The sequence below is a fragment of the Anastrepha ludens genome, chromosome 5 (genome assembly GCF_028408465.1).
Source record: "Anastrepha ludens isolate Willacy chromosome 5, idAnaLude1.1, whole genome shotgun sequence".
NCBI lineage: Eukaryota > Metazoa > Arthropoda > Insecta > Diptera > Tephritidae > Anastrepha > Anastrepha ludens.
The window spans coordinates 47,410,082-47,429,215 of NC_071501.1; the positions used below are offsets into that span (position 1 = coordinate 47,410,082).

General features: G+C 37.2%; 1 long non-coding RNA gene across 3 annotated transcripts in view; it reads left to right on the plus strand.

The window, feature by feature from the left end:
• The window catches only part of LOC128865152 (uncharacterized), a 56,859-nt gene extending 39,313 nt beyond the window's left edge, over positions 1 to 17,546 (plus strand). For 2 of the 3 annotated variants that reach the window (XR_008454757.1, XR_008454758.1), the window contains exon 3: positions 17,367 to 17,546. This is a non-coding gene — a long non-coding RNA (uncharacterized LOC128865152). The remainder of the gene's footprint in view (positions 1 to 17,366) is intronic. The other variant, XR_008454756.1, reaches the window with a different exon arrangement.
• The last annotated feature ends 1,588 nt before the right edge of the window (positions 17,547 to 19,134 follow it).

Sequence of the window (19,134 nt, forward strand, 5' to 3'; positions counted from 1 at the left end):
CCTTTACTCACTGTTTACTCTCCAACGTTGTAAAAATGGTTTCCCAGAGCAAACTGTATCCTACAAGAGGTAGCATACATACTTATCATGGGAGTGCTGCCTGCTACACCTCCAAGGCCCTTCAACCTTTTTTGCACCTTCTCCGCGGAATAATTGCAAACCGCAGCAGACTAGACGCATGTCTGTCCTTGAAAAATGTCTGCATTGGGAGCACAAGATAGTTAGATAGGTAGGTTAGATGGCAAGAGTACCACAGGTATACTAAGGTGCGTTTCACAACTATAGGACATAGCTTACCCTCATAGATTTCGGCGTGAAATAATTATGGGTCGTACTTGTAAAAAACAAATAAAAATATGAAAACGTAGCAAACGCTTCTAAGCTTGCATCTATAATACTTTTATTATCTGACCGACCCGTTTGTGAACGTAATATTGCTTTGAATTAAGAGTATAATGTTTTGTCCCCATATTATTCGTTTCATGACTATAGGACATATAACAAAATAACAAAAGAAAAACGGTTTAAAATTATTTGTTTATTAAATTGTGTTTCCATTCGTTTGAATACATTTGAATATTCTTTTTGGCATAGAATTAATTAAATTTTTAAGGAGGTTTCCATCTAAAGCATCCCATTCTCGTAGAATGGCCGCTTTTAAATCGTCAACTTTATTATACTGCTGATTTTCAGCATAAACCTTCCTGGCTAGCAGGCCCCAAATATTCTCTATTGGATTGAGATCCGGAGAGCATGCTGGCCAGCCCAAAAGAGGGATGCTTTTGTCTGAAAACCACCCTTTCGTTTCCCGACTAGTGTGGATTGCAGCATTGTCCTGCTGGAAAATCCATGACTTCTGCCTGTTTGCATTTAAAAAAGGCAGCAGACTGCATTGGAGCACGTTTGTGTAGTCCCGGCTTTTCATTTTGGAGGAAACGAATTGCAGCTCCAACTTCGAATCCATCGAAAAAGCTCCCCAAACCATAGCCGATCCACCACCAAAATTTCTCTTAGAAAAAATTTGGGGCTCCTTTCTTAAATCTCTCCAATAGCCACGGTTGCCATCAGGGCCATCAAGATTCCATTTTTTCTCATCTGAAAAAATTATATAAAGTGATAGAAATTTTTTTACAATTAATTATAATCCGCAAGGGAAATAAGTATTACGTACCTGAGACCAGTCCGTGGCCATGTGTTGTTTGGCGAATTCCATTCGAGCAGCTTTGTGACGAGCAGTCAAATGCGGTGCCAACTTAAGTTTTTGGCGGCATATGTTTGGGGCTTGATGGAGCACCCTCCAAATCGTTGATTTTGACACCTTTTTTGAAGTTAAATTCACCAGTTGCGAACAACTTGTAGATTTATTACTGGCATTTTTTATTATTACGCGACGGTCCCGATCAGAAAGCTTCGGTTTCGGTCCTCCGCGTCGTTTTGTGTCATATTCTGCCGGATTTGATAAAAAATGTGTCACCACGTGTCGGCTGCGACTTAATTTTTTCGCGATTTTTGTGACGCAGAAACCCTCCTCATCCAACGCAGTAATTTTACCTCTCTCGAATTCGGAAAGTTTTGAACCACGTGGCATTTTGACATTTATTGTCTTTAAAAACTATTTTAATTAAATGTAGTACTCAGCGAACACGTGTATGCACTTTAAAGCTTCAATTGATAATTCGTTCTATAGTTATGAAACGCCAGAGGTAGTGACGAATTGCTCTGACTCTTGCTCAAAGCAACGGTACAAACAAAAACAAAAAGCACCACAATAGAAAGTAATGTTTTTTGATACTAAGGAGGATAACGGTATTATTCCATATATTCATCTATTTTTACAGAGTACCTACATACTTGTTGGAGTGAATATTAAATAAGCATGTGATGTGTCCTATTGTTATGAAACGCACCTTACAAGTAGCCCTAGAGTGCCGTTTTGATACCATAATGTACTCGTAGACCATTACCTGCGAAAAATCACAATACTTAAAGAAAACAAAAGACCATCTACAACCAGCCAGTTCTGTTAATGCAGTGGAGGAGAGAAATGGGATCTTGGCTGGAGAACTGCTTCAGGCTATCCGCAAAGGGCTATCCCACATTTGCAAAGAAAGTGTTCAACAGTATTTTTCTATGCTAAGCGGTGCAGACGAATGTTGCCTTAACCCTTGGACACAGATATATTCTGGAATCTGCTTAATTCTGTCAATTGTACTCAGTATGTGGGCATCCTTTCACACTCAAGTAAGCTCTGAATCAGGTCGATCTATACCGCGAAGATGTATAGTCGATGTGCCATAGAGCCCACATGTGAGGTAACCTTGGAAATACAGGTATGGCCTAAAAGGAAAGAACACAGAACAAAGTATTATAAGCTCCTCATCAGTCTAGATTGGCTCTCTATTAGTATAGTAGTTGGTATCATCACCGTGCACTGCCTTTTGCGAACACATGAGAAGTCTATGAAGCCCACAAGAGTTATCGAACTCAAGAGCTAAAACAACTCTTCACAACTTTTGCAAAACCTAATTTCTCCAAACTGCAGGTTGAATCAAATCTCAAACAGGGATTAAATGACAAACCCATTAGGACTACCTTAAAAAAAGAAGCAGTCACGGATATTCTTTATGAATTAGAGGCATTTAAGCAAGGTGAAAATCCTTCAACTGATTAACTAAGCAGTGACGGTGTTTTTCAAAAAACCTCTCTGCTCGGCTTCCAAAAACTGGCAAAACAGCCGGCTGAGCAACTACCCACAAGTGACATGAGAAACTTCCACCTACAAGGCAAAAGTCGAATGCGTGTTATATCTTGCAAAGATATGTAGATCATTGAAGGGAAAATACAAATATTTACGATTTTGTTATTGATATTGAACTGATTCCGGTAATTCCGGTAATGTTGAATGGGGAAACTATTTTCGAGTCTAGACTATTTGCAAAACTTTGACAGTAAAAAGAAAGTTCTGCACAAAACATATTAACTCTTAGTTTCGAATATTTGAAAGTCTCTAATTGGGCGTTCAAATAAAGAGTATAGTGAGAAATTGAAACGAGGAAGATCGCAGATAGTACAAGTCGACAAAAGGCGATTGACCTTCCGCAGCAAAAACAAACTAGATGCCACATTATCGAGAGATTCGGGATTACAATTTTTGGCTACATTTTGGGTTACTTAACGTCATTAGATATTTTATTACAAAAAAAAAGTAAATAAATAATAATACTAGAAAAAGTGCAAAATATTCTAAATTCTTATTTAGGTAGATGTACCTAAACTTAGTTGTGTTTATAAAAATACAATTCCAGCTCAAAAACTCTTTTGATTTAGTAATTTTAACCATAAAAAGAGATCGAATTGCTAATTACCGGCGGTAAAACCTTCTCAATTACAAGTTGTGCTTTAGTTAGCTCACAGAAGTTTATATTTCATTTATGCAGAGAAAAAAAAAGATGGGAAAAGTATGTATATATTTATGTATTAGGCTATTTAAGTATGTAAGTATATAAGTACAAAGAGCTTTTCTATGTACGCATAAAGTACTAGAAAGCTAACAAAGTCTTCACTCACAAATAACTCTTGGCCTTTGGGTCGCTCAGTGCGTTAACCATTTCACAGCGGCTTAGCTATTTAGCACAGCAGGGGTTTAAAGACTTGAACGGCGGGCGAAAAGTTAAATGAATGAGCAGCTAAATAACCCGCAAAGGAAAACAAAGAAAAAGTATTTGACGCGTGCTGCACAACGAAATTTGCAAATAAAGGGTCTTTCAAATGTGAAGTCAATAGTAAATAATTCCAAGATGGTTCTATTTTGAATGTCATCTGTGACATTTATCAAGGAGACGGATGTAGAATTTTACACGATAGAACAACGCCTTAAAATTATTGAAACTTATTATGAAAATGGTCGTTCTTTAAGACGATCAAAAAACTCATGGTTTCTTTAGTGGAAATCATTGTTCTCATGAGTCGAAATTCAAAGGTTGGTGAAAAAAATTCAAGAAATTGGTTTTGTTGAGGATAGAAAAAGAACTGGCATACCAAAAATTGGACGTTCTTTTGAGATTATTTGCTGCTGTAGCGCAAAGCGTTGCTGAACAACGTTCAACATTAATAACTCGACATTCCCAACAATTAGTCTTTCATGAAACGACTGTTAGGCGGAGTTTACCTGTAGATAATACCCAATTGCTCATGGTGGACATTTAAACTATGTAATTTTTCACATTTAATTGTTAAAAGTCGTATTTAAAAAAAAATATGAATCGAAAAGAATCTTAATTTTAGCATGTTTCAGCTAAAAACAACATCGAAGCCCGTCTTTTGAAAGACCCTTTGTTTGGTGGTCATAAAACACAGGCTAATTAACTTTTAAAAATTTGTTTGAATGTATGGTCACATATACAGTCAGCGCCAATTAAAGTGTACACTAGATATTGATAACTTTTGACTATTTACTTACTTATTTTGTAATTTCAATATTTTTTTACAAAAATATAGTTTATGCTATATTAAGAATCGTATAAAGCAAAGCTTTCAGCTTTATATAAAATTTGTAAAAAGTGAACAAAAAATTAGATCGAAAATCGCACTGATTTTTCAGAATTTTTTTCGGACGCGGGCTTGTGCATTTTCTCCATTTAAGGATCCAAAATTCAACGATATATAAAACTGCATACCCGAAATTTTTTTAAAAACTCCAAGTAAGAAGTTTTAAATTTTCATAAAAATTTGCCGAATTTTTACAAATTTTATACAAAGTTCGAAAGTTGGCTTTAAATGGTTGTTGTTTTAGTATGAACTATATTTTTATAAAATAATAATCGAAATTACAAAATAAATAAATTAATAGTCAAAACTTATCAATATGTGGTGTACACTTTATTTTGACGCTGACTGCATACGTATGCATAGAAGTAGAGAAAGATTTGTATGTCCAATGTGTGCTTTAGACACAGCTTGGGCAGAAATTTATGAACCTGAGCTGGGTACTTTCAGAAAAGCAACTTTAATATTAGTAGAGTTATCGTTAAAAAATTCGTCTAAATGAGTGAACCTTATAAATTTTCAGAGAAAGGTACAAAAATAATAATAATTTGTTGCTACAGCGCCGTCTCCTGGGGCACAGTGCCTCCGTGTTGAGCTCCTAGTCTCTCATTGCACGCGTCCACAGGTGGGGTATAAGGGAATGCTCGGCAGATATACAGGGTAGATGAGAAATAAAATATCACTCGCTGACCAAAAACTGGGATACCGCAACGTCTGACCCATAATGGGGGATTGCGAAAACGTCTGACTCGGATCGAGCGGCTTAAAAACAATGAGCTGTTCCCGCCAGCTTCAACCTAAGGTAGCAATCGCACCACGAGGATAGGAATTCCAGGCTAACAACCTTTTACTTCTGAATCGAATACTATTACTGAAAGATGCAAAAAAAGTGGTTTTATATATTTATATTGAATATATATATATTTTTTTTTCAATGCCGCGTGCTTCAAGAGAAATTAATTTTTCACATCGGATTGATCTACTTTTCACCTTTGGAAATACAAGTATATTATTTGTTTAGCTCGCTAAATGAGGATCTAGCTTCGCAAATTTTCTCCTTATTTTAATGCAAGAACCAAAAAGGCAAAGAGAGCTTCATTTGGAATATGCGTATGTGGAGTTATACATTTCTTAAAATTCGATTGCCTTTTAAGGCCCATCTAGTAATGAAGGCAATGCATTGTTTTGTTAAACAGTGACCTTCCCTACTTGCCAGGTTTTTCCGCACGATCTGAGTCAACCAAATCGTCATTCATTCATCATTTCCAAAGGCCGATAGCTTTTGCTGTTAATTAACCTCATAATAAAAGTATTTATCATTTAACAATTGCCATAGCTCACAAGCAGCGACTAAAAATCTTATCAACGATGCAGCATCCAGCTCAGTTCGGTTGAATTCTTCTCGAAGATTATTAAGGCGTACAGCGGTAGCCGAACTTATGGAGAGCGAGTAGCGATAATATTGTAAAATGCTTTCTTAAAACAAGTTAAATTATCAAATGAAAATTACTAATCCTTTTTTATATACAAGTTGCAATTGTGACGGGTATTTTAAGAGCTTGAGATCTTAAAATCGTCATTCAAAACAGAAATTTTTTGGAATGAATTTTTTTATTATTGTCTGATAGATAATTGCTCTCTCAACTTCGCGAACAGATTTAATTTTTTCAAAATAAATTTTCGCAAGCGTTTTTCTGGCCTTAAACGATTCATGATGACTCGCCAAGCCCAACTGAACAGAAATGTAAACAGAGTTTGCTAGTTTCTCAGTTGTCAAAACATAGTTATCGATATCAATAGTTTTCATTCAGCTAAAAACACACACGATACAACACTCTTAAGCCATGTCTAAGAATCGTTAATAAATAAAAAAATAACCTGTAGCCGAATGGCTTGGTGCGTGATTACCAATCGGGAGTGCGTAGGTTCGAATCACTGTGCATGAAAACGCAAAATTATAGAAAAATTTTGTCTAACACCTGTCGCCCCTCGGCAAGCAATAACAAACCTCCGAGTTTATTTTTGCAATGCAACAGATCCTCATACAAAAATATCTGCCTTTCGGAATCGGAAACAGTAGGTCCCTACGTTTGCGGAACAACATCAAGGCGCACACCACAAATAGAAAGAGCTCGACCGAACACCTAACAGAAGTTGTACGAGTCAATTATTTATTTATTTATGTTTCTTTTTTTAAATAAATAAATAATGTCTCCTCGGTTCCCTTGCGCTTGAGCGGCAACTGTTAGACTTAGATATATGCTTGTCGGTTTCAGTGCCTTCCTTTAATTTTTATTTTTTTATTTTTTTATTACAAACATTTAACTATATATAGGTATAAAAGGTATACAATATTTGTTGACACTACAACTAGTTTAAGGGAAACTAACAATCAGTATGATTTTGACAATTTTGTGGGGTTTTTATGAAGAGAATTTTAAAATCTCTTCTTTACATTAACTACCGATAAGATCATATGGGTTTTTTCGCTGGAGTCGTCGGGTTAGGCCTGCGGTGTTGAGAAGTTTGCTGGCTTCCTCGTTAATGTGCCTCTGGAGCCTCATAGAGTGAGCTTCTGCTTGTATTTTAATAACTTCAGCGACCGAAGGAATGCAGAGGTCACGATGAATATCTGCATTGCGAACGTACCAAGGTGCGTTGACAATATTTTTGATAATTTTATTTTGAAATCGTTGAATTATGTTAATATTATTTTGACTGGCACAGCCCCAAATTTGAGCGCCATAAGACCACACGGGTTTGATAATTTGATTGTATATCATTATTTTGTTATATATGGAGAGTTTTGAGTTCCGTCCAATGAGCCAGTTCATTTTTAATATTTTCACTTTTGTTTTGACTCTGAATCATTATTTGCTTCGCGTTCGCAAAAATCTCGTCCTCGAGGAAACTGGCGAGCATACCTTTTGACCATAAGGAGCTGTATTCCCATAGTCCCAATAATTTGCTGCAAAAATATTTTTCAGCCGATTTCTTTCCTTGACGTGGTACTTAATTCGAACTGTGAGCATTTTCGAATCCGATAGGCATGCCAGCAACACCAGCATATGTGTTGATTCATTCACGAGCGAAACCAAAAAATTGCATGACATATTTACTACCCCTGCATATCTCAACAAGTAGCTACTAATACTGGTGGGTGGGTGCCTTCGTTAACTATCTTTGGCCACGAAGCCGTTCGATAGAAAAAATTGCAAACACTAAACTAAAATGTTCCGCCCACTACTTATTTCGTTATTTCGAATAAGCCATAAATTTAATTGCTTACAAAAATTTTATAATTAAAAGCTAGTTTATACCTCATTAATAATAAAAGTATGAAAAAAAATAAAACAAGAAAAACAATAAAAACGTGAAGAGCGCCTGATAATCACAAGCTGTTGTACGATTTTTATCGGTTTTGTGGGCTTCTGAGCATTTCATATTCCTTATCAGAATAAATTAAAAGGAAATGCTCGAATAGAGTGAGTCACTAGAAAAGAACTCTTAACTTCAAAGGGATATACAATTTCGAATTTCAATCACTACTAAATACAACATAAACTTGGATATTGAAACAAAATAGGCTCAATAATTGGCTTAAAAAAAATAATACCTTTATTATTGCTCGTGTGGGCGTGGGATAGAGGCTTCAAGGCAGAACTCTGAACAATGCCTTTTCACTCATGAATATTGCCAATTTGCGCTATTAGGATTCCATTAGAGCTTTTACAATAAATAATTTCCCGCGTAGATGTGTCTAAATTATTAATAGCAAGCTGTTGCGCCCATCATTTATAATAGCCAATCGTTATGTGCATTAACACTTGGGCATAAATTTGTAAAAACGAATATGTGTGTGTCTCGGTATTTGTTTTCTCTAATATACATACATTCATACATACGTATGTACACTATGTAAGCATGCATTTAAGCTAATTTTTGTGCATTGTATTTAATCCAATTGTTTCACCTTTCTACCCTTAAACTTGTTTGTTATTCCGCATGTGCGCCATTTCAACAGTTTATTAAATTTGAATTTTTATCACATTTCTCCAAAACAATTACAAAAAATAAACAGCAACATAATTTTTGTGTCTTTCTTTGAGATCAAACAACGAGGTTAAATTTTGTATACGATTCCATAGTGTAATACACAACACTTAATCAAGTCTCTAACAGCCGCGGCATTGTTGTTGATCACAGTGGGAGGGACAAGCTGTGGGACCAATAGTTTCATGGTAAATGTAATTCGAATGAGTTTCAGGATGTGACAAAATCGAAGAACTTTATTTGATAGTTTAAAGGACTTCCCATTTATCGAAATCGCCAGATATTTCCTGATATCAGACAAGTCGAACAAATGTCTGAGTAAAATGCTGACTAATTGTCAAATCTTAGAAATTTCGTGCAAAATTTTAACCGAAATGTCTGGTGAATTTCATGTATTTCCTCATCCGATATGTCCAATCGAACTGTCTTCGAATTTCCTACACACTTGTCCGATGAGCTTTTGTTTTTTACTTTCACATGTCGACCGGCGAAATGTTTTTTGAGAAAATGTTGGTTCAATTTAAAAGTGAGTTGTTCATGAAGAAATAATTAATTTAAATCCTACAGTAACAAAAATCCTGGTAAAATAAAGATAACGAGGACTTCAATATTGATCAAAACCGAAATAATCCAATTGATTTGAGTAACCCAGAAAATAATGAGACAGATCTAAATATCATAGAATGAAGTCTGAAATAACAGGTCATATTATGGATAACTTCAATAGTTTTTTGTGTGATTTTATATATAAATTGTAAAATATTTATTTATTAACAATAAGAATTTACAAATATAGTGTATACTTAGTGAAGCTAGCAACCATAGTGATCTCCAAATTGGTCCATTTGCAACAGAGCTCCCATTAACCAATTATAATTGGATAAAGGTGAACTTCACACCTAATTCCTCTTTGCTGTTAACTGCTCTGGTCGCTCTCACAGCAGCCGACTCACACTTGTATTGTAACTGCAAGCGCTGCGTCTGATGTTCGCTGTTAACTGCACTGTCTCTCACAGCAGCCGACTCACACTTGCATTGTAATTGCATGGGACGCTGTAGAGTTGTATGTGTAGGATGTTCGCTAGTTGGAGAGCAGAGAGCCTGTTCGTGTATGTAGGTGATCAGTAATATATTGGCGCTTACATTCTTTGTTGGTTATTTGGCGGAGTTTCTGCTACAATTACGTCGCCTCCGAACGGCAAATGACTTTCTTATGAAGAGCTTTTTCAAAGCAGATATACACTCGGAGGCTTGCCAATAGCAGCCCGAAAGGTGATCGCTATTAGAAAAAAATGTTCCTATGATTTTGTTGTTTCGTGCCCACAGCAGGTTTTCACCCCGGACACTACTGAATGGTATTCACGCGCCAACTTATTCAGCTGCGGCAGTCAGTTTGAGATCTTGGTTAGTTAAACTTTTAATGCATGAATTGGTAAATACTCGAATATTGAAAGCGGCAAGGAACGATATTAGGGGATTTGCTTAGGGACTCAACCAAACCAATTATGAACGGTAGTATTCATGTATAGTAGTTAAACTCAAACACGATTTGAATCCACCTCTTTGTTTTTGTTTCAGTAAATTTTTACTTAAAGCGCCTTTGGTTGATTGAAATATTTTATACAAATCGATTTCAAATATGATTACTATATACAGAAATCTATAATGAAATTTAGGGAGACATTTTTTGGCAGAACACTTTAACTCCATAATGGGATTTTTTAACGCTTTTTAAGATACTCAAATACAAGTTAATTAAAAGCGGAAGTTAGGGGATTAAAATCTTTCACAGAAATTTTAAGCTCAAAATTTTACTAGGGGCCGCCGAAGATGAAATACTCCTATACTATTGTGTCCAACGAGTTTGGTTGAGGTAATAAAGTGCTGTGAAATATTTGATAATATTTTGCTGCAGATGTACGTATCTTAAGGGAAACTCCAATAAGTACAACAGCTAAAAATGGGAAATAGATCGTTTTTTTTTTCATTATGGCCCAAAAAATTAATATTATAAAATATTCATTTGAAACTAAATTAAGTTTTTGCTCACATTGAAATAAAACGTAAGTCAATGGAACCAGATCTGATTAGATATTTTCCATGAAATCTGGTAGATGTCTATAAGATTTGTCAGTAATTAACTATTACTATTAGATTTCCTATCGACCTTCGCGTAAGTTTCTCTGATCAATGTCGCTGAGAAATATCTAAGTTTGCGTACTTTTGTACCGACGAGTCTGACGGTGTCTTGTAATTTTATTAGCTGCGTTATCGCTGACGGTCATACAAAGTTACCGAAAAGCTTTATGGAATACTAGCTGTACCCGGCGCGCGTTGCTACGCCAACAACTAAGATAAATTTAAGAACATGTCATATTCGTTTCCTCTGTGTAAAAATACTTGGTCAATCTAATTTTTATGACAATCGGTTGAACGGGACAGAAGTTGCTACTCTGCAGGGCCACCTGGTGGCGAATGGCACCAATGAGCATATTCTACACACGTTCTCCGTGGAATAATACATATATATACCAATTTTTATAATAATCCGTCCAGTAGTTTTTGAGTTCATCGATGACATACAGACAAACATTCATTTTTATATATAAAGGTATTGCTCCGCTAGTAGGTTTGAGGCCAGGATTCTGTGTCTCCTGTGGCCTAATGCCCCACAGTTGGTGATTGAGTGCTCCATAGACTCCTCTTCATCACAGCAGAATCTGCATAATCTTATACTAGATAATCCAATAGTCTTAAAGTGTTTATTACAGGCAAAGTGACCTGTAAGTGCGCCACAGAGTAATCTGAGGCACTTTTTATCTAGGGTTAGAGCAGATTTTGCTCTGTTGGCTTTGAAGTTCAAAAACTATTTAGAGTTATTAAGGCCGCTTGTGCCGCTCCAGTGTACAACTACAACTTACTGTAGACTCTGGCAAAGTTCAATATGGTTTTCTTCAATCATACTTGGCACTTGTGACAGCTACACTATGCCAACAACAAAGATTTGTACGATTGATTGTCACGGCAAAGTATTGGCAATGTAGAGAGCAAAAAATGAATACGCCTTGTTGCTTTCTGTGTTGAGAGCCACTTGGGCATGGCGAAAAAGAAAAGAGCAAATCAGCTGACTTGCCGATACCACCTTTAATAGATTCGCCTTGGCTGCAGTATACAAATAACCAAGAAATGGAGCGCGCAAAGGTCAAAATAAAGATTTTCCTCACTGAAAATTATTATTTTTCCAAATGTTTAAAATGCTATGTTATTCAAAAACAGAATCGGATGATTAATTTTGCGCCATTTTGTAAAAGGTTTTCCAATAAAAGGTGTAATTTTGATATTCACAGAAAAAATGATATTTTTTAATATAAATGATCGGATGTTTATTTCATTATAAAGAGGAAGGTATGCCGTTAATAGCGAAAAATTACATCAGGCAAATGACCACCACGCCCACGCTTACAGAACAATATCCTTTTCATGAAATTTCCCTCAACCGAATTGCAAAGTGGCTACCCTATGTCCGCGATAGCCTCACGAATTCCATCTTGGAGGTCTTGAATCGACCCTGGGCTGTTGGCGTAGACCTTCTCTTTCACGTGGCCTCAAAGAAAAACGTCCCAAGGTGTTAAATCACAAGATCTCGGTGGTCAATTGTGATGACCTCTTCGAGAGATAATATGATCCGGAAACTCTTTCCGTGAAAGATCAATGGTTTTGTTGTTTGTGTGGCACTCAGCGCCGTCTTGTTGAAAATAAACGTTGTCCAGATCAATACCATCCAATTCCGGCCATAAAAAATCGTTAATCATCTCCGATAGCGCAATCCATTCATTCATAACACCTGTTATTGGGAAACCCTTTAGTAATGTGAATATATCCCTACGCGTGGTTGTTCCACATCCATGTGGCATATCTGTGTTTATTTCAACTAGTGATGATTTTAAACTTTTTTTTTTCATTTAAATCTCTATTTTCTAACCATTCGCGGTTTGAGGTACGATATTCAGACTTTAGTGGAAATTAACTCCCTTTTGAGTTAAAATTTCTTTTGTGTAATACATACATTTTTAGCGCACTGTAACATTTACCGTGCGCTTACTCGTATATTAACATTTTTGCATTCTGTTTGTAAATTTGTTTTGATTTTGATTGCATGGCATTTCTGCCATTTTTCACAAAATTTCATCGACTCATTACACACATTCACACACACACACATACATACACAACGGACATCACGCACATACATTACAATCGTATAAACGCGAAACGCAAAACGATTATTACCCGCATGTAATTTATGGGCTAATTTGTTAGCGATTATTGTTGAGGAGTGTTCGTTTTGGTTGGGAATTTTTCATTACAACTTTATAAGTAGATTTATGCATAGTACATATGTACATGTGCGCTTATGTATGTATGTAGGATGATAATTTTTTTGTTTTTATTTTTGCGGCTTTCGTGGTTGCTGCCTGCTTTAGGCACTTTTTTTTTGTTTTCGCACATTGCTGTTGTTGGTGTACTTTCAACGCATGCAGCTGCCCCACCGCTCACGACCCACTTCAACTTGCAGCTCCACTTTAACGCAAACAGCGCCTTCGTGGGCTGCAATAAATGCGTTGTTGGTGTACGCTTGCCGATACGTGATTTCCATATGCGATCGATGCCGCCGATATTGGCACCCCACGCCCGCTTCATTGATGCATGCACACACACTCACACATACATACATAGATATGTACCCATGTACGCATGGTTGGCGTATCGTTTGTTGGCGTCGTTTTGTATTTCATGCGCGCCTTTTAGCGTCTTATTTATTCAACGCTTTGACATATTTGTCGGTTTGTCAGCAATTGCCAGTTGGGCAATTTGTTGCTCGTTATTGGGGCATCTACTGCCACGGGCTGGGTTGGATTGTTGTTTCTGCTACACAAATTGTTATTATTAATTTGTTGTTATGTCGCACGTGCATGCAAAATGAATTCATTGAATTTCACTCATTAATTTTTTGCCACAATTTCGATTTGTTTTTTATTATTTCTATTGCTAAGTGCTTTTATTTCTGTAGCTTGAAATTTTTTAATGCAAAAGTTATTAATACAAATGCTTTCTAAATGAAATGAATTTGCCCTCGCTGTCTCAAATAGAAAATAAAAAAATTATAAAAAACACAAACAAATTGCTCCATTGCTCGCTTGATTACTCGATCCCATTAGCAATCCCCACGCCCTCCCAACTTATTGGCGATCACAGCACCGACTTGTTCACTCTATTATTATTTTATATTTTATTTTGAATTCATTTAATATTTGGCTTGTGTGCCCGTTGGTGCGTTTTTAATTTATTGCCCGCTTATTAATGAAATTGATCGTAAAATTTATGGCTACTTTAAAGCATTTTATAGCACACTTAAGTATACATTTTTATACATTTTTATTAAAAAATATGGCCGTCGGGTGAGGAGCGCCGTGCGCTGCTCACACACAACTTATATAGCGTACTTTCTTTTTTTTTTTTTGATTTTTTTGATTTGCGATTTTATTTTGCCATTTCGACTGGTCGCTGTCGTCGTCATCCTCGTTTTTACACATTTGCCACACACATAAATATGTGTACATATTTTTCATTATTAGTTTGTCATTTGGTTCGCGTTTGATATTTATCATTTTTGTGGCTTTGCAAAAGCGCATTTTTCGCTATAAATTTTGTGCTACTAACTCTTGACAGCTATTTTATGTGTGAAGATTATTTTTGGTAAAATGTGCCAAAAGGTTATTTTGTAATTTGGCAGCATCTATAAATTACCATTGATACAAAGAACGGGCATGGTAATGATGAATGTGAATGTATTTGTGTGGGTAGGCATAATTTACGGATGCTGTTTGTTCAAAATTAAAGAGTGGGCCACAAAAATCGTTTTATGAGCAGTTGAAATTATTAAATATTATTTTGAAATTAATACAACTATATATTATCTGACGCCTTAAATATTAGTCTCCTATTTTTAATACCAAAAAAGTCGCATTTGCGCCCAATTTACCGAGGAGACAGCTCCAAGCGTATAAACGTAATTTGCATAAAGTGCCAAGTACTTAAATGCTAACAAAAGAAAGTTGTTGCTCAAAAGCGAACTTATTTTTGTTTTTGTTTTTTGTGTAATGGTCGAAAAATTTAACAACATGCAACAAAATGTCATATAAAACTAGGCGAATGAGATCGCATAAGAAAGAGTTTGCCGGCAGCAGATGATTGAATTGGCATACGAAACGCTTTTGGTTGCTTTTTTAGACCATAAAACCCTCGATAGAAAACCAGCTGACTTAATAAATATAGCGTAGAAATTGGCATTTCTATTCATTGAGCTTAACCGACTATCTGAGCACCTTAAGGGGGTTACATGGGTTTCGTCGGGTAAAAAAAGGCCTACTTTCAATATTTTTTGTTTTCTATGTAATATCTATGTATATGCATATTTAAAGAATAATTTCTGAAATTTTCAAAAAAAAAGTATAACTCCTCCATTGTGACGTCATTTCCGGTGACCCCTCGAAAAAAAGGTGCGTCCGCATTGTCAGCTTACCTCCTGACAGCCTCATTAAAAATTAAAAAAACAAAAAGAAGTGCTTTAGTTAAGACCATAAACTCGTGCTTGAACGAAGGAAAGAAAAAAAAAGTAAAAATTGGAATTTTGGCAGACATTTTTCCAAAAAAATGAAAATTTTGATAAAATTTGCTTGACATTTTGATTTTTTTTAAATAGTTGTAATTGAAACAAAAATCCTTCGTCCAAGCACGAGTAAATTGTATTTCGAACACCTGTGTAAAATTGCATCAAGATCGGTTGAGTAGTTTTCGAGAAAATTTCACAACGGACTTTGAACACACGGTTCCGAGAAAAACGCGTTTAAAGTTTCGAGTAACAATAAAAGCGGCTTGGAGCGCACACATTCCGAAGTCTGTATCTCCGAAACTATTATTCAGATCGACTTGAAAATTTAGATGTTCTTGAGATGTTGTAGAAATTAATAAGCCAAAAAAAAAAAAATCGATTTTTTGAAGCCACGAGACCCATGTAACCCCTTAAGCGCAGACAAGAAATTAGACAACGTCGCAGTAGAAGTGAGAGTAATCATAGATAAAAATTTGTTACTGCCGATTATTCGGTCTCTGAGCATCCACTATGCGAACATTTTTGGGAAACGAGAGTAGTCTACACCCTCTTAGGATACAGGTAGGTAGGTAGGTAGGCTAGATGGCAAGTAGGTAGGTAGGTTAGATGCCGTTTTATAGCCCTAGTGTAGGCCACAACCTGCGAAAAATTACAAAACTTAAAGGCAGAAAAACCATCTTCAGCTATCCAGTGCTGTTGATGTACATAGTTGAGGACAGAAAAGTGATATACACTGGAGAACGGACTCAGACTATGCCCAAAATGCACACTAAGGAACCTCCAGCACCTAGCCGCTACACCCGAACAATTGCAACAAAAATGTTCAATAGACTCTTTCACTGCCGGATCCCCAAAGCTGCTGAAATGAGAAGCTCAAGCTTCTCCACATGAGTACCGAACACCCAGTGACCGGTGTACACCGCTATGAGTTTGGAAATTGAATAGCGTGGGGTCCCAGTACTTTAAGTGACCTGCCTCTGTCGTAGTGAGGTCAAAGTGTGTTTGAGATAGCACATGATAAGACAGAACTCCATCTGTCTTGCGTTTTTTAAAGGAGAAATTGTGCAATTTCCCTTTAACAACGACCAAGAGAACACCGATGCCTGAAATGGGGACAACTGAAACCGGTTCTGTCGACCCTTTCCTGGTAAGCTCGTCGGAAATTTCATTTCCCGCTAAGTTGTTATTCCCTGGAACTCCCAGGCAAGATAAATGCTTTCTGTACGTTCAAGATGTTTGATATTCTACTTGCAGGAGTTGATCACAGCTTGGCTATCGAAAAAGATATTTATGTCTCCCTCCCAACAGCGATCTCTAAGCTTTTTGCATGCCCGCAGGATCGCTAAGACCTCTGCTTGAAAAACAGAGCAGTTTAAATTTTGCTGAGAAGCTAGTGATGAAGTGTTTCTTCTTGGAGTCCCACGCATGCACTCGTTCCCGAACCATGAGGTCGACGGGTATCTGCCCGCTGGTCACGAAAATTGCTGCGCCAGAGGCAGTGCGGTGGGATGAGGTAACTTTGAGTGCCGCTGTTCGTTGCAAAGCCCCAGTGCTTTGCGCTTGGCTTTGCAGTTTAGCACAATTCCCCATTGCATCGCTGCCGTCTAGGAGAATTGAGTTTGTGGCCGCCATAATTAGCTTTCTTTTGCTCTGTCTTGGCCCACCAATGTTTGCCATTAATCTACTTAGCATACCCGTGACCTTTGCTGCTTTGGTAGCCGCATGCCGTATCTGGGCCCAGAAGGTAAATCTGCAGTCAAGTTGGATACCTAATTATTTCACTACTTTTTGGGTCACTAAGGGCGTGTCGCCTATTTGCATGCTGACCTCGAGTGGCATGTGACCTCGTGTCATAAGAAAGACCTCGGTTTTATGTTTGGCGAGTTCCAGGCCGTGGTCCTCAAGCCATATTTGCGTCCTGATCATGACTTGGTTCAGCTTCCTCCTAGCGTCCTTAGTGTCCCGGGCAAACTTTGTATAAGTCTATGAACAATAATTTTAAATTTTATTCTTATATGTATGTACTTATATATTACTTATATACCTAAGCATACCCTGTAATTTCATTAACATTTTTTTCTCTTTTTCTTTTCAGGTGAGTTTTGTTATATGAATTTAAATGGTCAGAAATGATATCTGGCAGGATGTTTCTGTCAATATTTAGAAATCCAATACACTGACTGGTTTGAATAAAGCAATGCAAAATACGGTAAGCTTTAATAATATACATACATAAGAGCGCGTTTAAATGACTGGCGAAAATATGTTGAGTAGCTGGTTCGAGCTTATGATGTAATAGGTGATTGTGAGCAACACTTGTAATTAATAACAATTATAATTTATTACTTTTCTAAAATTAATTTTAATTTCTCAGCCCGCTTTAAACATTTCGTAATTGAGATTGAGCGAATTTCAAAATTAACGGCACTTAAATTAACGGCGTTGTACGGATGGGAACCCCTGCACACTAAGAAATATGTACCTTCTAATCACCAAAGTACCAAATTCTGATTTCTACATTATCCCTAAAAGAGATAAAATTTTTCCGTCAAATAGGAACATAAAAAAATAAAAAGTGTCTAAGTTCAGGCGGAGCTAAATTTCATGACTCAACGCACAGTTTGTATGTTCGCCATTCTTGTTGGATCAGCTGGATTAATCTTTCCTTTTTCGACTAATCTAAATACTGTTTGTGAGTCTTATTTTTAGCCGCAGATGCCGATTATTTTACCAGGTTAGCACATTTTTTTCTTTACTCTGGGGGTATGTTTGAACATCGAACAAAGTAAACAAAAGTAAATTTTGAGGTTGAGTATGCGCGTAAATCATAAATTTTCTAAATAAGAATTAATCAGGAACCCAAACAAAGTATTATTTTAAATTTCAGAGCTAAAGAAGTTGTGGAAAATAAAAATTTGTCTCATATCACTTGTTAATGAGAAAAAATGTTACGTTGTCAGGATCATGGCCTTTTGTAATGACGCGGGCCAACTAGGAAGTGCAGCACTCAGACATTAATTAAGTCCATTGTACTACACTTGGATTCCCTTTTTAATTTTCTTTAAATTTACCCGACCTCCGAAGGAATCTGAGTAGATCTTTTGGTGCCAAGGAGCCAAGATGGTCGCTTCTTAATACATCAGTGCCAAAGACCTCAAACCTGATTCGAGCGTAGCCGGGGCAGACGCACAGGATGTGGTCCGCCGTCTCATCCTCTTCACAAGCTGGGCAGAGTACACTGCCTGAGATGCCCAACCTTTCCGTGTGCTTCGCCCACTGAAAGTGGCCCGTCATCAGTTCAACCAGCCGTCTGCACTCTCTTGCGACAGTCGATCGGACGTGACAGGTAATATCAGTTTAGTCCATCTGCAGCCTCTCTCAGCCTGCCAAGCTCGCTTGTGGACGGTAATTACCCATTTTCTAACCGTGGCTTTGATGGCCACAGAAGGGAGTGGCAAAACGGGCTCTGGGTCAAAGAAGTTGGTCTCAGAGCCCATCTTAGCTAAGGAGTAAGAGGTCTCGTTACCCGCGATACCAACGCGTCCCGGGACCCATGTTAGCATCAGGGTATTATGTCTACCGACATAGTTCAGACTGGATTTACAGGACTCTTCTACCTCTGATGTGGTTGGGGGGCTGTCGAAGCTTGGCTGTCGCTGCAGACACATAGAGATCTGCCTCTCCATTGATTTTCCACAACAAAGTTCATCGCTTCTTGAACTGCATACACCTCCGCTTGAAACACAGATGCATGGATTCCAAGAGCAAAGTGCAGTTTTGTCTTGCTGGATTCCACGTAGACCCCAGAGCCGTAACCGTGCTCGGTCCTGGAGCCATCCGTGAAAATGCGAAAACAGTATTTT